The following is a 25,667-nucleotide window of genomic DNA, read 5'->3' as shown; positions in this document are numbered from 1 at the left end:
GCCGGGCAGGACAGAACAGGGTTGGACAGGACAGGGACAGGACAGGGACAGGACAGGGCAGAGCAGGACAGGATAGGACTGGACAGGGCAGGACTGGGCAAGGCAGGACAGAACAGGGCAGGGACAGGACAGGGCTTGACAAAACAGGGACAGGACAGGACAGGACAGGGCAGGACAGGACAGGGTCAGGATAGGTGCTGGACAGGACAGGACAGGACAGGGACAGTGCAGGACAGGACAGGGCAGGGATAGGGCAGGAGAGCGGTGGCACAGTGGTTCGCACTGGTTAGCACAGTGGTTAGCACTGCTGCCTCACAGCGCCAGAGTCCCGGGTTCAATTCCTGCCTCCGGCGACTGACTGTGTGGAATTTGCACGTTCTCCCCGTGACTGCGTGGGTTTCCTCTGGGTGCTCCGGTTTCCTCCCACAATCCAAAGATGTGCAGGTCAAGTGTATTGGCCATGCTAAATTGCCCGGAGTGTTAGGTAAGGGGTAAATGTAGGGTTATGGGTGGGTTGCGCTTCGGCGGGGCGGTGTGGACTTGTTGTGCCAAATGGCCTGTTTCCACACTGTAAATAATCTAATCTAATCTAAACTCCATCTAAGTCCTAGCAGAGAGGACAGGGCAGGACAGGACAGGGGCAGGATAGGGACACGACAGGATAGGCCAGATCAGGGACAGGACAGGAACAGGGACAGGGCACGACAGGGACAGGGACAGGGCACGACAGGGCAGGGACTGGGCAGGACAGGACAGGGCAGGGACAGGGCAGGATAGGACAGGGACAGGGCAGGACAGGGACAGGGCAGGACAGGACAGGGCAGGGACAGGGACAGGGCACGACAGGGCAGGGACTGGGCAGGACAGGACAGGGCAGGGACAGGGCAGGACAGGACAGGGACAGGGCAGCACAGGGACAGGGCAGGACAGGGACAGGGCAGGAGAGGGCAGGACAGGACAGGGCAGGACAGGGACAGGGCAGGACAGGGACAGTGCAGGGACAGGGACAGGGCACGACAGGGCACGACAGGACAGGGACAGGGCAGGACAGGGACAGGGCAGGACAGGACAGTGCAGGGACAGGGACAGGGCACGACAGGGCAGGGACTGGGCAGGACAGGACAGGGCAGGGACAGGGCAGGACAGGACAGGGCAGGGACAGGGACAGGGCACGACAAGGCAGGGACTGGGCAGGACAGGACAGGACTGACAGCACAGAAACTGTGAGGTGCAACCCCCCCACCCCACCCTCACTGCGCACCCCCCCCCCCCCACCTTGCTTAGGTAGTACAACACTCCTTAGCTTTTTTCTCTTTAACCTGCCTCAGACACAACCAACCTACTCTTCCTATCTGCTTGGTTGCACTTTTAAGACTTTACACAACAGCTCAATGCAAGTATCATTTAAAGCCCTTTCACTATTAGGACAAAACAACAGGTCCTTACACCAAAGTCCTGGAAGAGGTGAAGATCAGCAGGTATATGTGATCGGATCGATTTCTCAAACTTACCTATTACTTACTTGGGAGCATCTACTTAACCAAGTGAGTTGTGTTTTTAATCAGATGCCAACACATTGAAATAAACTTCTCACCACCAGCAATCAGGAAGGTTACATAATCTTTTAGGGTCAGAGGACCTCATCACAAAATTTTATTCCATCAGATGAATCACATTTCTGGAATTTCATCTGATTAAATCTGTCCTCCCATTACTCTTCCCACTCCCTCCAGGACTGGAAGTTTCTGCCCTTTGACTTTGGTTCGAACTTTCAGAAATCTGCTTTTTTCTATGTTTGGATACATTGTATCAAAGACTTTCCTTGACAGCTGTAATCTGTCTTTTGTAAATGATCCAGTTTTTATTTGCCAGTGTATTAATCAGAATCCATAGATGTGATCATAGTATCTTCTGTGGGTGTGATTGATAATTTCACTGCCCACACGATAACTCATAACTAATGCTATTTCAGATATTTCAGATTACATGAGGTGATTGCTTGGTAATACATAGTGCTAGTGCCAGTAAATATGTGCCAAATATTTGGATTTGTTAAAGTGGGAGGCTTTCCAAACAGCTTCTTTCAATTAATGTCTCATTTCAGAAGAGTATTTGTGATTTATGATGAAAATGTGGCTGGAAATGTGAAAATGTGTCTTATTAAAGACAGAGTAAATAGCTTCCAAATATTAATAGAGCCATCAAAAAAATCCATAAATATTTTCAGAAAATTACTTTGGGAATGTGAGACCAGAGGGTAAAAAAAAGTCAGTTGCCTGTATTACATATTTCCAGTCCATTAAGATGGTGATGTGCCTTCACGCATATATTGCTTGATTCCTAGTTATTGTACACCGAACAGTAAGTGTGGAAAATCAAAAGAAGTTGGTTTGGGAGGACCAACATCATAATTCCAGCCCTATTAACAAATGCTTTAATTTTCATTTTCTGCTCCAGAAGAGTAATTAAAAAGCTGAGAATTCTTTCAATTCCCTTTGCCCGGAAGTGATGGTGAGAAGGTAGGATTTGAGAAACTTCTTAATTTCCCCACACTTGCTGTTGCTATTGCCAAGGATTCTGGGAAATAGCAGGAGATGTATGATGTTGGTTGACTCTGGAACATCATTGGAAATGCTGCTAAACCATTACTTGGAAATAAAATACCCAGTTGTGACCACTTATCTCTTTACTTAGATCGTAAAGCCATAAGATAAGGAACAGAATTAGGCTATTTGGCTCACCAAGTCTCTCTGCCATTCAATCATATCTAATATGTTTCTCTAAAACCATTCTCCTGCCTTCTCCCTGGAATCCTCAATCCCCTTACTAAAGAACCATTTTATCTCTTCCTTAAATATACTCAATGACTTAGCTTCCATAAACCTCTGCAGCAATGAGTTCCACAGAGTCACCACCCTCTGGATGAAGAAATTCCTCCTCATCTCAGTTCTAAAGGATCATCCCTTCACTGTGAAGCTATACCCTCAGGTCCTAGTCTCTTTTTTTTAGAGATTCGATTCCCTACAGTGTGGAAACAGGCCCTTCAGCGCAACAAGTCCATACTGACCCAATTCATCTAGCCTACACATCTTTTGGATTGTGGGAGAAAACTGGAGCATCCAGGGGAAACCCACACAGACACAAGGTGAATGTGCAAACTCCACACAGACACGAGGTGAATGTGCAAACTCCATACAGACAGTTGCCCGAGGCAGGAATTGAACCCGGATCCCTGGTGCTGTGAGGCAGCAGGGCTAACCACTGAGCCACCGTACCGCCCCATAATGTTCCCACCTAGGATCGAACTGGGGACCTTTTGTGAGTGAGGCGAACGTGATAGCCACTACACTATAGAAAAGGCACTTCTATTCGTAAAAACATCTTCTCCATTTCCACTCTATCCAGGCCTCTGAGTATTCTATAAGTTTCAATCAGATTACCTCATATCCTTCTAAATTCCATTGAGTACACACCCAGAGTCCTCAACCACTCCTCATATGATAAACCATCTGTCCCCAAAATCATTTTTGTAAACCTCCTCTGAACCCACTCCAAGGTCAGCACATCCTTCCTTAGACATGAGGTCCAAAACTCCTCACAATATTCAAAATGTGGTCTGACCAAAGCCTGATACAGCCTCAGCAGTACATCTCTACATCTCTGTACTTATCATAGAGTCATAGAGTCATAGAGATGTACAGCATGGAAACAGACCCTTCAGTCCAACCTGTCCACGCCAACCAGATATCCCAATCCAATCTAGTCCCACCTGCCAGCACCCGGCCCATATCCCTCCAAACCCTTCCTATTCATATACCCATCCAAATGCCTTTTAAATGTTGCAATTGTACCAGCCTCCACCACATCCTCTGGCAGCTCATTCCATGCATGTACCACCCTCTGCATGAAAAAGTTGTCCCTTAGGTCTCTTTTATATCTTTCCCTTCCCGCCCTAAACCTCTGCCCTCTAGTTCTGGACTCCCCGATCCCAGGGAAAAGACTTTGTCTATTTATCCTATCTATGCCCTTCATGATTTTGTAAACCTCTATAAGGTCACCCCTCAGCCTCCGACACAGCCCCAGCCTGTTCAGCCTCTCCCTGTAGCTCAAATCATCCAACCCTGGCAACATCCTTGCAAATCTTTTCTGAACCCTTTCAAGTTTCACAACATCTTTCCGATAGGAAGACCAGAATTGCATGCAATATTCCAATAGTGGCCTAACCAACATCCTGCACAGCCACAACATGACCTCCCAACTCCTGTACTCAATACTCTGACCAATAAAGGAAAGCATACCAAACGCCTTCTTCACTATCCTATCAACCTGCAACTCCACTTTCAAGGAGCTATGAACCTGCACTTCTAACTTGTATTCTAGCCCTCTTGAAATGAATGGTAACATTGCATTTGCCTTCTAAACTGCCATCTAAACCTGCATGTTATCCTTGAGAGAATCCTGAACTAAGTCTCCTAAGCCTTCTGTGTACTTCAGGTTTCTGACGCCTTTCCCCATCTTAAAAAGTCTGCACCTCTACTTTAGTCTGACTTGTTTAGATTTCAAAATAGTCAGACTCTGGCAACTTGACAGGGGCAGACATTTGGGATGAATAACATGCTATTCTCCAATGTCTGTCCATGGTCCAGCTGAGTAGGAATGCCTAGTTCCACCTTCACTTATCCCATCATTCTCAGAAAATTCGGATTTTTTTTTGCCTTTCCCCCTGAGATTACCTCTGAATTTCAATGTATTCAACCTCCATCATAAATCCTTTCCCTTTCTATTGATTTCATTTCTCTCCCATCTGTCGTCTCAGATTGACCATGGTGTTTGCAATCCCCATGCCTTTTTGACTCTGAGCTTCCAATTCCCTATTGTCTCCATCTCAAATATGGTTTATTTCCACCTCTGCACATTCCTCATTTCTGCCTTTGCCTCAGCCCAAGCCCTATTGAAACCCTCATCTATGAATTTATTAGCAACAGGCTTAACTATTCCATTATTCTCCAGCACAGCCTCCTTCCTTTCACCCTACATAAATCTGGACTCATCCAAGGTTATACTCTAACTGCACCAAGGCTTGCTTGTGTGTCACACTTGTGTTCACTGAACGACATTGATATCTGTTCCAACAATGTTTCAGAGTTAAATTACTTATTTTCATACTCACTCTCACCAGTGTTTCTCCAACTTACTCCAATTGTGCAATCCCCCAAGACCTCCAGAGCTAGACCTCTGCTTTTTTTTTTAATCTCTATCTCCTTTAAAATCCTCTTTAAAACATCCTTGACTAATGATGCTTCCTGCACACAACTACTTGGCATCAATTTTTGTTTGATTAATTATGCTGCCATGAAGAAGGAATACTTTCTTTCTTAAAATGTACTCTATAAAGGGAAGCTGTCGTTATAAAGTCCATTTCGACTCCCAGCCCTTAGCAATAAACTCAGCACTTGGCTGGTTCAGGATGGAAATATATTGTAGAAGTTAGTGCAGAATTTATCTTTTAAGGTTTGAGGTATGAAAACAGCATTGACTCTCATCAAATAATTTAATACTTCATCATTCAGGATTATAATTGCATTTGTGCCCAAATGCTGGGAATTTCCTGTGGTTTTCCAATATTGGCTGATAACTTTGCTAGAAGGTCACCAGAAATCCGAATTATGTGGTCATTAGAGGGTATAGTGGGGAGCAGAACCCTAAGGAAATTGCAGATGCTTGAGTTATCATCAGAATATCAACTATATTCAAAAACTCCAAATGTGTTAACAAGACAAGAAAGAAATGTGGTTGGACCCACTTGGCCCAGGTTAGGTTATAAATGTGATTGTGCATTTACCAAACAAGAGAAAGGCCAAGTAGCCAATGATCATCTTTTGAAAATATTTATTCCGTTGATAATATTTCAGAATCTAATAGGACTAGTGCTACTGCTCCAGTGGTTGAGAGTTCCTTCAAAATCATTGGTGAGGTACACACAATATCCGACATTGTGGATGGACTGATCAACTGACTCAGTTCTATTGCAACCCTCTGAGTGTTGGATGACTGCCCAAGGTGAGGTTATATGCCCACTTTGTGTGACCACAAAGCAGTTTCCATTTTGCAACAACCAGAAAGCAGTAGTTATATTTCAGTAATCATGCTGAGCAGAGCAGAGTGATGGCTGTCTCACACCAGTTGGGTTGGCACTAGTGCCATGCCAAATGAAAATTAAAATGTTCGTGGGGACTTTGGAGGCTTTCTCAGGCTTTAAACAGTGTTCAGATTATTTTTCTGAGAAAACAAACCATTTACACAACAGCAAGAAAGTTTTCCCTCCACCTCCCTCCACCATCTTCCAGCTCTAGACAGGAGCAAAAAGCTAAACTCTCAGCATCCTTATGAGCACCCAATTTGTTTGACAAGCTGGCTGTTTGTAAAATCATAAGTAACGGAAACTAACTGCTATTTTATATTAAAAAAATCTTTCACAATAATTCAAAAATGATACTGTCATGGTTCTAATATTATATCATTATTGCAGTGCTCTTTTGGTTAAACATCCAAATTGTTTGAAACTGTTGGCATTTTCCTTTGTTGTGTTTTCTGATGTTGATTTTTATTCAATTGCTCCATGAGGATCTGAACGTAGAATAATCAATAAATATCTTCGCAATTGTATTCTTGGAAAGTAGGTTATGGATCAAACATCATCAATATTAGTTTGGAAACACACTCTTGTAATGTTATTTAAATAACACCACTCTATCCTGTGGTCGTCCTCCTTAAGAGAGTCACTGATATGTTCTCACACTGGCAGTGAGCTCTACTTTGCTGCTCACCACTTGGAGCTGTTTTTATATGCACTGCCTTCACATAGAAGTGATTTCTCTTACATAGTTGTAGAGTCATTGAGTCAGACAGCAAGGAAACAGATCCTCGAGTCCAACTCACCCATGCTGCCCAAGTCCCCCAAACGAAACTAGTTCCATTTGCTTGCATTTGGCCCATATCCTTCTATATCTTTCCTATTCGTGTACCTTTCTAGGTGTCTTTTAAATGTTGTGACTATGCCCTACATCTACCACTTCCTCTCATACCATGTACAAACCACCTTCTATATCAAAAAATTACATTTTGTGTCCCTTTTAAATCTTTCTCCTATCTCCTTAAAAATATGCCCCCTAGCTTTGAACTCTTCCGCTCTAGGGAAAAGATCTTTGCCATTCACCTTCTCCATTGCTCTCATGATTTCATGAACCTCTGTAAGGTTACCCCTCAACCTCCTAGATTCCAGTGAAAAATGTTCCAGGATATCCAGCCTCTCCTTATAACTCAAACCATCCAATCCCGGCAACATCATTGTTGATCTTTTCTGCACACTCTTCAATTTAATAATGTCCTACCTATAACAGGGTGACCAGAACTGTACACAGTATTCCAAAAGTGGCCTCACCAATGTCTTGATGCAAATAAGCAGATGATTGCAAGAAATATAAAAACTTGGGTGAATCTTATGTGGGTCTGAGCAATTGGGGCTATAGCAAGATTTGTGGCAGAATCAGATGGATAGTCCTGAGATGAATCCTGATATCGGGATTATCTTGCTGCATCTTTTATACATTTTCCAAGAAATGAGTAAACATCATGCTAGTTAAGGGAGATTTGTTTATTCAGCACTATATTAACACCACATCTCATCTCATTAACATTCAGCAGCCTAGTTAAGCATTACACCAACAAAACTGGATGTTGAGAATTCTTAACATACAAATCAGAGCATTGCTGTGCCGAAAAAGCGCACTTCCACAATCTGGCACTTGCCTTACTCATCAGCAGTCCTTAGGCAAGGGAGCATATATCTTGGCAGTGGCAGTGTGCCTACATCAATCTTGCACTAACACTATGTTCCAGCAGCTAAAGTGGTCTCAGAAATGTAGACCTCACCAAAGTCTATGATGATACCCATCAGTCTGGGGTTCCAGGCACAGTAGGCTAAGGGCAGCCCCTGATACTAGTGAGCATTGGCCATGGTCAGGCATCCGGTTGAGGTGCTGTCAGTGATTGGGTCTGTGCCTTTGAAGTCTAGGGAGTGGGTCGTGGAGAGTCCTGTGGTTCCATCAGCAGCCAGTGCACAGGGTAGGGCTAACACGGTTGAGGATATGTACAACCATCAGTCAGGGATTTGGAAACTTCATGTGTCTGTGGCTGCCTTGTTATGTCACTCAGGGAGTGGGCCACTATCAGTTCATCAGGTCCATCCAGAAAAGCTTAGGGTGGGGGATAAGGGATGAGGTCGGCTCTCTGTTGTCGCAAGAAGGATGCGTGGGAATCTCTTCTTTGAGCTGCAAGGTAGGGGAAGGGAGGAATGACATTGTGAAGGGGGGCAACTGTATCTGTAAAGGGGCAATGATAGGGTAGGGGAAGGATGGGAAAGGAGTCATGTGCAGGAGGGGTGTTCTTCCATGGTATAGACCACCCTGGCTTCAAAGGGGACATAGCTTATGATCAAACCTGACACTCTGTCCTCAAATGTCATTGTTTGGAGAAGGAAAGGTAGACAGGTGGATGTGGATAGGTTGAGTGGGGATCAAATTCAGAGAGAGTTGGGTAAGTGTCCGGGCCTGTGAGGGATGGGGCTGCAAAACTCACTGAGTTCAGATCCTTTAAAGGGAAACAACATTTCACACAGAACCATATATTCACAGACCTCATGAGGCATGTGTATTGGCTGACTGTCTTCTAGACAACTACACAGCTCTACTCCAGTCGTGCAGGGAAAGAATAGTGATGTTTGGCTACAAGAGCCAATAGTTCCACCAGGACCCATTCCCCTACAGACACATTGTTCCTCTTGTTTCGATGTACTGCAGCAGACTCTCAGCATGGCATAATCTATCCTGTGTGAGCAAGAAGTTAGATACCACACTGGCACCATTCATTTTGGAGCTACACAGAGACTCAGATAAACATATGTGGTGCCATAACAATGAGATTTGTGCAAATGTTTGAATTCATATACAATGCAATGTCACGAATGCCACCAAACTGAGCACAATAGGTATTCTGCTTTCCCACTGAAGAGTCCCTGGTACTGCAGTTGTGTTGGAGGAAGACTCCTATGCAGTGGTGCCTATTAGCCCTGGAGGTTTGGTCACTTGTGTCTGGCCAGCCCATGCATGCTGAAGAATCATAGAATCCCTACAGTGTGGAAGCAGGCCATCAGCCCAATAAGTTGATACCGACCCTCCAAACAGCATCCAACCAAGACCCAGCCTTGCTACCTTATCCCTGTAATGCTGCATTTCCCATGGCTAATCCACCGAGCCTGCACATCTTTTGGACTATGGGAGAAAATCAGACCACTTGGTGGAAACCACTGCAGTCCTGGGAAGAATGTGCAAATGCCACATGGACAGTCACCCAAAGGTGGAATTGAACCTGGGTCCTGTGCTGTAAATTAGCAGTGTGAACTACTGAGCCAATGTGCTGACTGGTAATCATGACAAACCAAATGATGACCAGTCAGCACAATGTACCTTTCCCAGCCTGAGCCTTCAAAGGTCAAAATGGTGCAAGGAGGAATGAGCCCTAAGCGTGCTCCAGTTTTCCTATCTCTCTGTCACCATACCTTCAGCCCTGAGGAGCAATGGTGAGGTGTCTCCAGCAGATCCTGAGGGTGCTGTCTGTCCATGGCAGCTGCCAATCTGTCCTTGGAGGCAGTCAGACAGCTGTACGACTCACTGCATTGCTGCAGCCTCTGGGCAAGGAGGTCATTGCCTCCCATGCTCTTGCACGCTGCTCCTGTTCCTCCCAGTGAATGTAGATGAAGCCTCTGATTGTCAACACCACAGGCTCCTCTCCTGCCAGGGACTGAGCTTGTATCTTGGCTCTAGCAGCCTTCTGAGTGCCTGGAATGTTCCTGCCTTAGCCAGCTCTTGAGCTCTCACAGTGAGATGCTTTCCAGTTTGTGCTCCCAAACTTTACAGTTCTCATGTTCCAAATGAGTTGCCAGTATCCAAGCTGGTTAGCGTGATGGACACAGCCATGCTGGTGTTTCCTCAGAACTGTCATACTCAGAGGTTGAAGAGCTGACTTCTGGAGGGCAGCTGGGCGTAGCTCTGCAGAGGTGGTAAAGATACTGACAGTACCTGCAAAACAAAAGAGAGGGAAGATATCATGACCATTCACTAGAAGGGGTGTATAATGAATGGTACTAACAATGGAGTTACCTGAGAGACACAGTGCAATGAAGAACACTACTTGCTCAGCTAGCAGGATGTGGATATCTCAGCATCCCTGCAACAGCATCCCGCTCTTCTCTCCAGGACTCCTTCTTGGTGGGGCCTGAGGAGTGTAAGGCCAGGTAGTTCTCCACCAGTCCTGGCCCTTCCTGCTACCCCTGTAGGCTGTTTCCTCCTGGAATGAGAATGAACTGAAAGTGGGTGGCACAGCAATAAATCCTGGTGCTGGTGATCAAAGGGTGGTGAAATGTCCCCGGTGACTGACTAATTGGTGCAGAGACTGTGCAGAATTTGTGCTGTGGGGGCTGGAGCTGTGTGAGAGAGATTGAAGAAAAACATTGTGGGCAGTAATGACAGGGCATCAGCTTGGGTGGGCATTGGGTTCAGTGATCGAGTGAATGTGGGGGAGCAGAGAGAGGAGTGTGACACTTTGGCCAAGTGGGAAGGTCATTGAACTTCTTATGACGCTGCTGGCTACTCCTCTGCACCACTGAGATGGCACTGACCTAGTTTGTGCCTTTGGGACCAGACTGCCAAGGTCAACTCAATATCACTTATATTTAGTCAAAAAAGCATAAATTTCAGTCTTCTGTATGTGATCAGTGAGTGATAAATATGGCAAATAACAGGCACAAATGAATAGTGCAAATTAATCCTCAATTCAGTCATTTTGGCTGAGCAATTTTTACCACATAAGTACAGGAGAATGAAATATGAGTCATAGAGTAAGTCATGTCTACAACATACTACATCAAATAGTTTGCACTCTTCAAGAAAATGGCAGAAGGAATAGGAGAGGCTTTGGTTAATCTTCTTAGATAAACTTAATTAAGAAGTCTGAAATATTGAAGGGTGCTGAAGATTATCTTGTTACATACAACAATTGTGTCAATTTACTCTATTCATTAAGTATTCATCCTTAGTAGGTAAAAGCTTTAAAAGTATCACAGAGAAATTTCTTTTGTGAGGACAGCTGTAGGAAAAGCAAGACATACATCACAAACCATTGACCTCTTTGAGGAAGTAACTACATTTGAGGATGAGACTCTTCTGATGGTAGAAAGGTAATTAATAAACTTGTTCAAAGGTTTTACACATAAACTTTAAGGGGGGCATGGAATTAATTGTTGAATATTGATCTGACATTATTTATAATGCAACTGTGCTAATCCTCAAATTCTAGGGATGAATGTTTCCTCCCACCACACCACCTGTAAAAATGCCAACCCTTATTCCCAATTCCTCCACCTCCGCCGTACCTGTTTCCAGGATGACCAATTTCACCTCAGAAAGTCCCAGATGGCCTCCTTCATTCCACGATAGCAACTTCCTTTCCCACGTTGTCAACGATGCCCTCCGGCGCTTCTCCTCCACTTAACGCACCATCGGCCTTGAACACCACCCCTCCCAACGCAACAAGGACAGAACCCCCCTGGTCCTCACCTCTCAGCCCACCAACCTCCGCATACAACGCATCACCCTCTACCACTTCCGCCAATGGGCCTCACCACCAGAGATTTATTTTCCTCCTCACCCCTATCAGCATTCTGAAAAGACCATTCCCTCCGTGGCTCACTCGTTAGGTCCACATCCTGACCAGCCCACACCCCAGTTCTGGCACCTTTCCCTGCCACCACAGGAAGTGTGAAACCTGCGCCTACACCACTCCCTCCACCTCCATCCAAGGCCCCAAGGGATCCTTCCACATCCGTCATAAATTCACCTCTATCTCTCCCAATGTCATCTACTGCACCCATTGCACCCGGTGTGGTCTCCTCTACATAGGGGAGACAGGACTCCTGTTTGCGGAACGTTTCAGAGAACATCTCTGGGACACCCACACCCACCAGCCCCACTGCCCCGTGGCTGAACACTTCAACTCCCCCTTCCACTCCATCAAGGACATGCAGGTCCTGGGTCTCCTCCACCACCAAATTGTTACCACCCGACGCCTGGAAGAGGAATGCCTCATATTCTGCCTTGGAATCCTGCAACTACGTGTTTAAAATGTGGATTTCAACAGCTTCCTCATTTCCCCTCTCCCCATTACCCAGTCCCAACTCTTCAACCCGGCACCGCCCTCCGGGCCCGTCCATCACAGCCCCCTCTGACCTGAAGAATGGCTTATGCCCGAAATGTCGATCCTACTGTTCCTTTGATGGTGCCTGACCTGCTGCGCTTTTCCAGCAACACATTTTTAAGCTATCAACTTCTCCCTCACCTTCATCCATCTATTGCTTTCCCAGCTATCTCCCTCCAACACCCCCCCCCCCCCCACCCCTCCCATTTATCTTCTAGCCTCGACCCACAAACTTCATTCCTGATGAAGGGCATTTGGCCGAAATGTTGATTCTCGTACTCCTTGGATGCTGCCTGACCTGCTGTGCTTTTCTAGCACCACATTCACGGCTCTGTTTTGAAACTTGGTAAAAATGTGAGAGAAGAGAAATACACAGCCTCTGAAATTGGGAAATCTTACTGAGCCAACCAGCAACCAGAGCAGTTAAAATTAGGATCCCAGACCAGGAAGTCCTGCAATGTCAGTGAGGTCTGCTGACAACTTCACGGTGAAGGCCATGTCTGTTGCTGGGACAACAACCTCCAGACAACCCCCAGGACAAAATATCGCCCACAGGAAATGGAAATGTTATTTGGAAAGTAAGCTGGATGTGAGGGCAGGGAATGATTCAATCCCTCATTTGTACGGAGATTGGAGTGGATTGATCCAGTTCGCATGCCCCCCTCCCACACATGCTCTAGCTAACTAACCAGCTGGGTAGAACGACTCTTTGTTATCCTGCATGGAGCTGAAATAATTGTAGCCAGGTGGATGAGGCCTTTAAGTGGTCATTAATTAATTATTTAAGGTGTTGAATTGGTGGAGGTGAGAAAATGTGAAGCTGGGAAAGTGACAGGCTGCTGGTTCACCACTTTGTTAAGTTCACTTCCTTTCTCCAGAACCAGACAATTCCACCCTATATTTCTCATAGTCTCGAGTTATCTTTCAATCTATTTACCATTGTACATACGAGCATCTGTGCAAAGAGATAGAGTTGAGTGTTGAGTTTCAGTAAGATTTGATTTCCATTCTTACAAATTTGTGTGATATATCATTGTGGGGATTATTTGAACCTCATCCACCCCCATTGAGAAACTGACAAACGTGGAATTTATTGACTTCAGTTTGGAAAGCAACATGGTGAGGTGTAGCATGGTGGCTGATCGGATTTTGTCAGTTTCCCCAGGAGAGGCCATATTGAGCTCATGTGCCATATCACTGTGGATACTGGTCCTGATAAAACTTACCTAAAGACCTAAACACCATTGGACAGAATTTAATATTGATGACGATGACATTGTCTGTGAGCTTGAGAACGAGCAGGAGGACCATGTTTTCTCCATTGGTGAAGCCCTCTAGTATTAAATGGTCATTCGGCACGTAACAGTCAGAATTGTGGCTACTGCCTGAGATTTATGATCCTGAGGATAGAAACCCCATCAGCTGCCAGTAAACAGCGGCCAACAACTTCCCGTTGCCCATCAGTACCAGAGTAGTGGCTGCTGCCTGTAACGCATCCACCAGAGGCTTGGGACGGATGAGTGCATGGCTGCAAGTGACTGAGGATGAAATGAGGCCAGTGGGATGATATCACTGGCAAGGTAGGCTGGAAGGCAGTCAGAAGGAAGGACAGGGGGTATTGTCTCAGTTAGCACCTTCCTGTAATGAGGAATTAATGTTCTGTAGCTAACACATAGGATGCTTGGAAATTAGATGAATATTAATTCCTCTTCAGCCAGCATTGGCTTTTTGAATCATTATTGTGGCTCACGTCAACATTATTGAGATACTTAAGTTCAATTTGCAATTACCAATGGCATGTGACTAATTGCCTTTGACCAACATCTTAGCCCTAATCACCCTCACTCCATGCATATCAAATAGGTGACACAATCATTGCAGATTAAATGTAGCTGCACTTTACAAATAGCTGCTTCATGGCTGTAATAAAGTTTTAGCACCCAGCAAACATAGAAGCCATGCTTTTAATTCCCATCAAATGACACTCACATCCTGGGTGTTGTCCCAAATATTTTCTAATATCCCTTTGCACGTAGAGAATAGCAAACATAGGCAGGCAGTGGACAATGTCAGCATCCCTCCACCTGGTTGCCAGATACCCCCGTAAAGCCTTGCATGTTTCTGACAGCCAATTTATACCCATTCCCTCTTCCCTCATTTGGAGATCCAACATATTGAGTTTCACCTACAACTATCTTCCCTGCCCCCCGAGCGCTTACATTACCCATGACTAATGCCCAATCTGCTATTCTTTTCTTCCCTGTAGGAGCCATGGTGTCAGTTCCTGCCAATAACCTCCCTTTCCATTACCTGCCATGCTCTCCAATGCTGTGCTGCATACCACCCACTCCAATGTGACTGTCCCTCTATCACTGTCCCTGTTGCCACCTCCACAAGTGCCCCTGCTTTCTCCCCCAGACAGTTAACCCTCTACCTCTTTTAGCAGTGACTCTACTGAACTTGCTATTCCCTCATGATTACAAAAAAATGATCTTGGAACCACAACATAATTACCTCCAAGATGTGCCGACGACATTGCAGCAACACCTAGAAAGTCTTGCCTTTATAAGAGAAGCACTTTGACTTTTGCAGCTCAGCTCAGGGCTTTCATGCAATCTTGAAACCAATCAGACCATAAAAACCTGCGACATTCATTCCATTCCACAAATGTCAGTGTTCCATGCAAGTGCAATAGACAAATGTCCATTAACCCTCTGAGTCCTCGAGTGTACTCACAAATGTGGGATCTTCAGTTATTTTCTTCTGCAGAATGGGAATTTTAACTCACTTTATCTGGTGGACAGTGAGCAGCATGAATTTCAAATTAAAATGGTCCATGTGTTGCTCATTTTCTGCCCTACAGTCATTTTAAATATGGCAGCTAAGGCATTTATTTGACTCAGAGAGAAGCCTTGTGAAATTCTGTGAATGTTTTATGTCATGGATAACACCATTTGAACAACCTGTGAAGGGAACTTCTAACGTGAGCATTGCATTCTAAAAACTGATATACTTCCTAACAAACAACTAAACAAAAAGAAAATAAAGTACATTTTTTTTGTTAGCACTTGCCCACACTTATTTTACTTTATCATTCACAGTACTCCCAAACTACTACTGAATAAACGAATTCTAAACTTCCTGGCACTACACCGGCTGGAACACTGCAAGCACCAAATGCCCATTTTGATTAGGCAACTATTTGTCTGCATTTAACTAAGGATCAACTGATAAAGTGAGTGACAATTTATAGATTGTCTGCCGACACTTTCTACCAATCAACAGCTTAGAGTTAAACTTCCTATAAAATTATTCTAGTTTAAATGATCAGTGATACGTGATAAAAACAACACAGAAAACATTTACAAAATTCAGAAGTTTGCATTTGTCAATGAAAATTCAAAAGAATAGTTCTTGTTAATATATTTATATTATTTTAGTATTGGCATACAGTTAGGAAACTTAGAAGGTTCATTTTTGACACTAATATCATGTTGGTACTTTAGATGTTCTTCTCTGGGATACTGTGAGAAAGTGGTATGCCTCAGGATTAATCTTAAACATTGCTCTTAAAATGCTTAAAAATGTTTATCAGACTAAATGCAATACAAAAAACAGAACTGTGGAGAAAAACAGTTTGTACCAGTAATGATGAAACAGCTGAATAAATAGTAAGATAGAGACTGTTATTGTGTAATGCTTAAGAACCAAGACTGAAGCATTGATGAAAAAAGTAAGGTCAAATTCCAAGAACGTCACTTTAAAGATTTTCCTCAAACATAATTAAAGCTAAATGTAATAATTAAATGAAATCAAACAGAGCAAATTTCATAAAGAACTCACATCCTTTGGGCTGTTTGACACATTAAGTCTAAATTGAAATATATTTTCTTAAGCACTTTGATAAATCTGTTTGTTATAATTTATAAACCCTTTTATCCAAATCAAAATATCAAAGTCTTAAAAGATTTGTTATTTCAGTTGCTATCAAAGAGTGGGACTGGTCTCCTTGTAATTTTTCAGGTTTTACCTATTTCTAAAGAAAATGTTAAACTAATAAGCTTGATTGAATGGTTACACCTGAAATATTAACTGAGCGTTCATTTTTAAGTATGGTTTTTGATATATTCCATCACACCAACCTCTTCCAATACCTCTTTTCATTATCCAGTGGTGTGGGGTTCCACTCTTTCCTATTCAATCATAGCTGAAACTTGTCCAGTAATGGTTACTCTTCCAGCTATACACCATTACTGCCAGAGTCCTCAATGATTTATTTGTGTTTCCTTCTACTTCTTCACCTATATGTTGCTCCTTGGCTGCATTGAATTTATGAATTAGTATCCTTTCTATTCTAAATACAGTTATAAATATGATGTGCACCTCCATAACATTACCTCCCTTGGCTTGTGCCTCTGTTTCTACCTCTGCTCATTTGCCTTTTGTCACTGCCATATGCAGCTATTCCAATGGTCCCCATATCCATGACAGGCCTCATATCTTTCACACCATGAACCTCAGCTCATTAAAATCCTTATGAAACGTTTTGATGATTAGAATGTTAGATATTAAAACTTGCCATAAAATGACAGAAATTTGTCAATTCACATTTTTTCAATAAATTTCAAAAGGATAGCTCACGTTAATATCTTTATATGATTTCAATAGTTGTAGGCAAGCAGCAAACTCAAAAGTTTAACTCATGACACTACTATCATATTGTTCCTTCAGATATCTTTCTCTTTGGCAGGGTCAGATTTTCAACAGAGCCATGATAACTCGGGAGTCCTTTAAAAATGGTGGCTGGGACTGGATTCTGGTGTTTTTGATTCTGTTCCCCGGGCTTGACTTTCATCAGGGTCATTCAAGGATCGCAGGCCTACTTCTGTCTCCCGTGTCCTGGCCAATGCCATTATGGAAATAAACATGACCTATTCTTCCATTGTTTTTATGGAGCTGGTCAAGAATTTTAAAGAGTCATGATTCAAGACACCTCAAAGGAGTCATGAACCTTAGTTTCCATGGACTAATCTTTTGAAAACTAGGCTCAAGAGATCTTCCATGTCACAACCCCTCACCCCATACAATGACATCAATTAACTGAAAGTATTTGTGTCCTATGACATTGTTTACTGTAGTAGGAATCTAAACTCGCTACTTACTTATTCTACATAAGAGATATGTTTTTCAAAATGCATTGTCAGTAAGGGGCACACAATCATGAGATATGTTTGAGGAAGGCCTAGCAAGCGTGAATCATGATTCCAGAATTTGTGACATGAGGAATGAGATACTTTAAGTAAGGTTTATTGCAACTAGTAAAGTGTGGTAAATATTAGTCACATTTATCAGTACTAAGATTTATCAAAAGTTGAAAGGTTTATTTTATTAACTTAAATCCAATTTAAGTAAAATTAATATAAGTGAAGTTCAGGTAATGCAGTGTGGCTTGGCTGTGCAGAATCCATGTCCTGTAGTATGTGGGAATTTCTGAGCACTCCCAGTGACTTAGGTGACCATATGGGCAGGAATTTTCTGTAGCTGCTGAACTTTGAACTCTGGCCTTTAGAACTTGTTTGGTTGTGGCTGGAGTCACTGAGAATGAGAGCTATGTGAATAGCACATTTAGGGAAGTGGTTACACCATAGGCTAAAACCATGGAGGCTGGAAGGGAAACCAGGCAGAAAGTGCAGAAGACACCTGAGGAGCTGTTCACGACTTGGTTTTCTACTTTGGATACTGCTGATGTTATTTCCTGCTTGGAGAAGTGCAGTCAAAACCAGTTCAGGTCATCATTGGTTGAACAGGAGGGGAGGAAGAAGATGGGAATATAGTAGTGCTGGGGAATCCATTAGTTAAAGAATAGACAGGTGTTTCTCCGACTATAAACCCGACTCCAGGATCATATGTTGCCTCCTGAATGCCAAAGTCAGGGACATCACAGAATGGCTGCAGGATATTATTTTGTGGGAAAGTGAACAGACAGAAATTGTGCCCAAGTTGGTACCAATGACTTAGAAAGCAAGGGCGCTGAGGTCCTGAAAGCAAATTTCAAGGAGCTAAAATGGAGATGGAAAAGCAAGGCCTCTAACACAGTCATGTCACATTTATTTCCAGTCCCACATGCTAGAGAGAATAAAGGAAAGAGCTTTGGACAATTGAACATGTGGCTGGAGAATTTGTATAAGACGGAGGGAATCAGACTCCTGAGGCTTTGGGACCAGACTGAGACCCAAACAGGATGGATAGATACAAGCAGAACCAGAACTAAAACATCAGGGGGAGAGTCACAATGCTTCCTATTTACTTAACTACGCTCTTACTCTCAGCATATCCAAAAGTATCTTGCCATTAAATGAACTATATATTTGTGTTTTCACAAATGTAGTTCTTCATTCTTCCATGAAGACAAACTGAAAAACTCCTGACGAGTTAGACTTGATATGAATACTTCAGCTCATTTATTTCCCATCAGTGAAACATACATAAAAAGAATTATCGTCACGTTTATTTACTTTCTTAATATAATTTTTGGAAGTTAATTAATTGCTAAATGATCTTATACCAATGTGTCATTGGCTCAATTTAAAACATGTTTTCTAACTATTCTCCAGCATCCATCCTTCTAATGCTCTTCACTGCCTGTGCCTCAAACTGCTTTCTAAAAAAACCAGACTCTACCTTTTCTGTCTTTTATAGTGGCTTAAATCCAATGTCAGCTTTCAGCTAAATTGACAACTTTACAAGACAAGAATCCGCCACTCTAACCTTGCAACACTGCCTGTTCAATTCAAATTAATAGAACTGTTGTAAAAGAAATGGAGGGATAAGTATAATCTCATCCAGCTCCAACACTATCCTCCACACCACAGCACCCCATCCTGATTTACTCCAGGATGGCACATCGGAGAAAAAGATCAATAATTCAAAATTGGGCAATTGATCTCAACCAGTCTCCAATGCTTTTGGTGATAACAGGATGGGGACCACACTCCAGATGTGTGTCTCTAACTTAAATACAAAAACACGTTTTTGTGCATTACATTGAAGCCATGTTTTGCATTTATTGCGTATTGGGCTTATGAAACCAAACAGCTGAAGGGAGTTGAGAACAAGTTGGATCCAGCAGGTGCCTTTGGGTCAGGTGGAGTAGGAAAGCTAGCTTTAATATTCTTGATCTCATTATGCTAAGAAATAGTATTTACAGAGTTTGCTGAGACAGGTAAAACATAAACTTCATTTAAGCAACATCTTGCTGTGGCTTAATTTTGCCATAAGGCTAGAAAAGAGAGCACAATAATGTAAATATGCATCATTTCCCCCCGATGATGTAGTGTGTGTTTCATTAGCATATCACAGACTGACTTATTTCCTTGTACCTAAGAGATATCTCTTCCTGGAAGATTCTGAGGCCAGCAATCAGACCCACAGATCTGTAATTCACTGAGATGAACTCTCCTTTCCTCCCTGTTTTCCAGAGCAAGACTTTACCAGGTTTGAAGGAGTGATATTAATAGCCAACCACATCACACGTGACCACTGTTCGAGCAGGGCAGGTGCAACTCACTTTCCGTAAACTATGTTTGTTCTCTGTCAGGGCAGACAGAAAATGAAGAAAATCGGCCCCCAAATATTTATACAGTACCAATATAAAATACCTGTATCCTTATGATCTCAATGCCAACCACTTCCATGTAAATATTCAGAGGCCCATGTACACACAGAGTGGAAGTGGTTACCTTTATCTGGATGTAATCTTTTACATAGCGGACTTGCTGGTTTCCGACTTCTGCAGACTGCAAGATTTTTCACCAGGCTTCTGAAAATGCCACTTGCTTGTACTTATCACTTAACCATCTATCTGTATGTCTTTTTCTGCAGAATTAAGATAGCAAATCAATGATTTAAGGGATATAAGCAGAACTTTGTGGTGAAGAATTCAAGGACCTTGGTGATGCTCAAATGGAGAGAAAGTGCACCCAGATAAATCTTAACATTTGAATAATAATTTTATTAAAACACGTGAGAAATGGCGGATTTAGACACATAAAAACATAGAATATAGAGGCACGGGTAGGCACAGTGGCTGTTTGAGGCTGCTCTGCAATTCAATATGATCTTTGCTGATCAGCCAACTCAGTATCTTATTCCCGCTTTCTCCCCATTCCTTTTGATCCCTTTACCCCTAAGAACTATATTGAACTCCTTGAAACCATTCAACGATTTGGCCTAAAGTCTTTTTGTGCCAGAGAATTCCACAGGCTCACCACTCTCTGGGTGAAGAAATTCCTCCTCATCTCAGTCCTAAATGGACTACCTGGTATCCTTCAATTGTAACTTCTTGTTGTGGGCTCCTTGGTAACTTTGGAACATCATTTGTTTGTTTACTCTGCCTGGTCCTGTGAGAATTTTGTAGGTGTCTATGGAAACCCCCCCTCATTCTTCTATACTCCATTGAATATAATCCCAACTGATCCAATCTCTCCTCGTATGTCAGTTCTACCATTTTAGGAATCAGTCTGGTAAGCCTTTGTTCCATAACCAGAACATCCTTCCTCAAATAAGGAGTCTAAACTGCACATGTTATGCTCTATTGGTGATCTCACCAAGGCTCTGTACAATTGCAGCAAAACATCCCTGTTCCTGAATCCTCTTGTGATGAAGGACATTTGCCTCTTGTCTGTCTGCTGCACCTGCATGTTTATTTTCAGATATACTGGCGTCTCCAATTATAGTCATGAATAGGTGGAAAACTTAATCTCAAGTGAATCTGATCTATTTGTTTGTGCTCAGGCTGGTTTTATTTCTGTATCACTGACCTTATTGATCAGAAAATAAACGTTTAAAGCTAGGAGCTTGAAAGGGGCTGTTCACGAGACGGCAGCATTTATTGTATAAAGCTATTAAGGATTTTTCCCTTTTGTCTTCTCCTTGAGACATACATACATACAGTCCATCCTAACCTCACACCCCAGCTCCTACTGTTTTCCATCTTCTGTATTTGCTTCAAAACACTAACATTTGACAGGTAGCAAAAAAATCATTCACGTTGCACCTCTTCAAATGAGTTTCCTGATTGATAACATTTAAGTAGTGGATGGCAACACATTGCTGGATTGTTTTCTGATTTAATTTTGCCCCCAAACTCTTTCACATCTGATTAGAAGTTCTTGACCTGAAATGTTTGTTCCCTTTCTCTCTCACCTAGCAAACTGCCCGATCCATTGAGTGCTCCTGACATTTCCTCACATAAATTTAGATTTTCAGCGTCTGCAATAATTTATTAGTTGATTTTGGATTTGTTTTCTCATTAATAGTTTTTCAAAGCATGATTGTCATGAATTAAGCCTGAGTGTGAATATCAGCAAGTAGCCTTTACTTAGGTGCTATGATTAATTTGTTTTTGCTTCATCAAAGTAGTCAAATAAAGCATGAGGTTGTGAATGTTGGTTTCGCTTTAGTGGGATAAAACAATACAAAATGTTAAATCAAAAACAATGAAAGTACTAAAAATCTGAAATAAAAATCAATATCGGAAATAGTTGTCAGACGTGCCATGTACAGTCTGCATATTGTACATATCTGTACAGGAAATTATATAGAATTGGTTCTGTTATTTCCTGCCTTGTTCCCAGCAATACCTCCACAATCAACCTCAACTCCAGGAATGCCTGTGCTTTCAAACTTGACCCAAGAATCACATCCACTCCTGGCTTCAGCTCCAGGAATGTCTCTACTCCCAGTCTTAGCCACAGTAAAGGTCTTGGACTCAACTCAAGAAAATGTGTGCTCATAGGGCTGAGCCCCAGGAGCACCTGTGTTCCCAGTCTCAGTCTTTGGGATGCTTTTATACTAAGCCTTAACCCACAAAGTGCCCTGCTTCAACTCAGGCTCCAGAATATGATGGTCAGAATTGCTAGGCAACTGGAAATTGAGATACCTCCATCTTTGTCTCAACTCAGACAGAATGCTTTAATTTTTCCCAACCCCAGCCTCTACTTTTCCCCAGATACCTCCCACTCCACCCTCATGTGACATTCCCAACATTCCTCAGGTTACCAGTGAGTAGCTTGAAACGAAAATGCAAAAACATAAAAACGTAAAAAACGAAATGTACATCCTACATTTAAAATTATTCCTTTATTATTGTGCAGCAGGGATTTCAAAGAATAGTTCAAGATGATGTACCTTTCATTGATTTTGACCTCAATCTCCCAGATGATTGGGCATGGTTTTCAATGCCATCCACCTCAGCATTCAGCTGACTAACATTTTAAGATTCAGATGGGGGCAAGGGTGGGTGCACTGATACATTGTGTCTGCTTGATGGAACTTCACTATGCACCTTAAAAGGCAGTTAGGGTCGAATAATAGTTGTTGCCTTGCCAGAGATGTCCATATCTGTTTCAAGAGGGCCAACATCATCCCTGTGTCTAAGAAGGCTTATGCAGCATGTCTCAATGACTGCTGCCCAGTGGCCCTAACTTCGGTGGTCATGAAGTGCTTTGAAAGGCTGGTCATGGCATTAATCAACTCCAGCCTCCCCATTACTCTTGACCCATTCCAACTTGCCTATCCGACCAACAGATCCACGTCAGATGCAATATCACTTGCCTTTGACTCCTCCCGAGAACATCTTGACACCAAGAACAGCTACATAAGAATCCTGCACAATGACTACAGTTCAGCTTTCAACACTATTATCCCCTCGAGACTGATTATTAAACTTAGTGATCTTGGACTATGCCCCACTCTTTGCAACTGGATCCTCAGTTTCCTGACCCACAGGCTACAATCAGTGAAGATTGGGGACAATATTTTGTCATATTAAAACTCAACACTAGAGCCTCCCAAGGGTGTGTACTCAGCCCCCTACTGTACTCATTGTATACCCATGCCATTTACAAGTTCACTGATGACATCACCAAAGTCGGTCGAATCTCAGATGACAATGAAATAGACTACAGGCGGAAGGTGGAAGACCTGAAAAAATGGTGCACTGAGAACAACCTAGCTCTCAATGCCGGCAAAACCAAGGAACTTATTATTGACTTTAGGCGGGATATTACTCATGCCCCTCTACACATTAACAGCACAGAGTTGGAATGAGTAGAGAGTGTCAAGCTCCTGGGAGTGGTCATCCACAACAAGTTTTCTTGGACTCTTCATGTGGACACACTGGTTACAAAGGCCCAATAACATCTCTTCTTCCTCAGGCAGCTGAGGAAAGTTTACGTGATGGCAAATACCCTTGCCAATATTTATAGGTGCGCGATCGAGAGCATTCTGTCTGAATGTATCACTACCTGATATGGCAACTGTCCCATTCGACATAGGAGATGGTTACAGAGAGTGGTGAACTCAGCCCGGCCAATCACAAAGACCAACCTCTCATCTATAGAATCCATCTACCAGGCCCGCTGTCAAGGAAAGGCCGCCAGCATTCTCAAAAATCTGAAAGGAATTATTACAGAACCAGATTTGGAAAATCCCAATGAAATTCTGGAGGAAATATTTGATAAGAAAACTCTGAAAAGTTGATTTTGAAGTGGATGAGTTCCATCCAGTTGCTGCAGGGTTAACAATGCTGTGATCTTCTGGAAATTCTGATGCTCTTAGTATTTATAGAACAATTTTCCCACTTAAAATTATTCTTGTGTTTTATAGGCAACAGCAGCTGTGCACTTTCTATAATATTTTCTCATTTGTAAGACACTGAAGATTATAATGTGCCTCACAAGTTATTAGAAGTTACCTAGAGTGGTGAATATGTGTTACACTCCACCGATTACCACCTGGTTGTTGGAACTATTTTTGTCATTAATTTATTGATTCCATCAATAAACATTAGCTGATTTCAAAATAGTAACATACATGCCTTTAGCAAGAAATAATTTTCAAAGGTGTTGTTAATGTTAAAAATGGCATCTCAGATATTTAGTTTAATTCGGTTTCAAGGAACATAAGAAATAGGAGCAAGAATAGGCCATTCAGCCCTTTAAGCTTGATCATGGCTGACCTTCAAACTCAACACCACCTTCCCTCACTATAGACTGAATTACACCATGTTTTGCCTGAGTGTAAGTCTGTCAACTTTGGTGGAGTAATTCTTATTGTGAAGCTAAACAGGTTATTCCACCATATCTTTCCAATCTGCTGCTTTAATTGTCATTTGAACCCTTGCAGCAAGAGTCATGTTGTATGTTCACACCCTTTTACCACATGCTTTTTGTGGAGCAACTTACCACTCACTAGAAGTCCTGGAATTGACCAGCACTCCTGGCACCAATGCCATATTTAAAAGAATATTTAGCCCCCAGGCAAGCACTATCAGTTAATAGCTGCCCCGCACAGATCCTGAAAATTCCCATGGACTTATTGGGGGAAATCCTTCCCACCTCTGTTTTGCAGGCATTATCCTGGATATCCTGCTGGGTAGAGTGGCACACAGACAAAACTTTTTCTTTCCCCAGAACTAGCAGTGGCCTACCACTGCTTCTTGTGGTCTTATGTCCTTCGCCATTCCACCAACATAAGTATCATTAATTCTCTCCAATACCTCACACTCATGCTATCTATGCTACTGTTCCCACCTCCCACTAAGGTTCAAGTTCTACCACTCTTGCTAATGCATGTAACTCCTTTCTTACAAACCCTTACCAATCCATCCAATATTTCCAGTGCCAATTCCTTTAGTACTCTGTGATGCTGATTATCAGGCCCTGGTGATCTGTCAACCTATAGCCTCTCTACCTCCATTGTTTTTACTATTACTGCTTATCTTCAATTCTTTCCTCTCACTAAACCCTTGGCTCCGAACATTTTTGGGAAATTATTTTTGTTTTCATTTGTGAAGTCAGAGTAACTGTGCTATTCAGTGATATCTTCTGTAATATTTATCCATTTCTCAATCCAGGAGCAAAATCACGAGGCCATAATACCAGTAACAGGAGTAGGCTGTTAGGCCCCTCCAGCCTGCGCCACCATTCCATAGGATAATGGCTGATCCAACATTCCTCATGTGTGTGTTTTCCCCGTGGGTCTTTTTGTCAGTTTCCATTAATTGCTTTGAGTACCTGCACAAGAGAAAAAAGGGAATTAGTTGTCAGAGATACAACAACACTTGTGGAGATTAAGAATAAGTTACTGTGGTAGTAATAGGATAGCAGCGTATGACAGTACAATGAAGCTTACTGAGTTGGTTGACTTTTGTTCATTCTTCATCTCCACGTGAGTGGTCATGCTCTTTGTTAGCCAATTCTGTGATTCTTCTCCTTATAAGTTATAGAGGAAGCTGACATTCACCTGGCTGTATATGATGCAGTGGTCTCCTGTGGTAATTTACTGAGTAAAGGACT

At 42.8% G+C, this 25,667-nt stretch overlaps 1 long non-coding RNA gene across 1 annotated transcript in view; it reads left to right on the top strand.

The window, feature by feature from the left end:
• Window positions 1-2,453: 2,453 nt before the first annotated feature.
• Window positions 2,454-25,667, top strand: part of LOC148150600 (uncharacterized) — a 32,705-nt gene continuing 9,491 nt past the window's right edge. The window contains exon 1 of the long non-coding RNA XR_015751829.1: window positions 2,454-2,519. This is a non-coding gene — a long non-coding RNA (uncharacterized LOC148150600). The remainder of the gene's footprint in view (window positions 2,520-25,667) is intronic.

The sequence above is a fragment of the Chiloscyllium plagiosum genome, unplaced genomic scaffold, assembly GCF_037043375.1.
Source record: "Chiloscyllium plagiosum isolate Xiang-an unplaced genomic scaffold, Cpla_swu_hap1 HiC_scaffold_3, whole genome shotgun sequence".
In the NCBI taxonomy this organism is placed as follows: domain Eukaryota; kingdom Metazoa; phylum Chordata; class Chondrichthyes; order Orectolobiformes; family Hemiscylliidae; genus Chiloscyllium; species Chiloscyllium plagiosum.
This window is presented reverse-complemented; position numbering and strand designations above follow the sequence as displayed.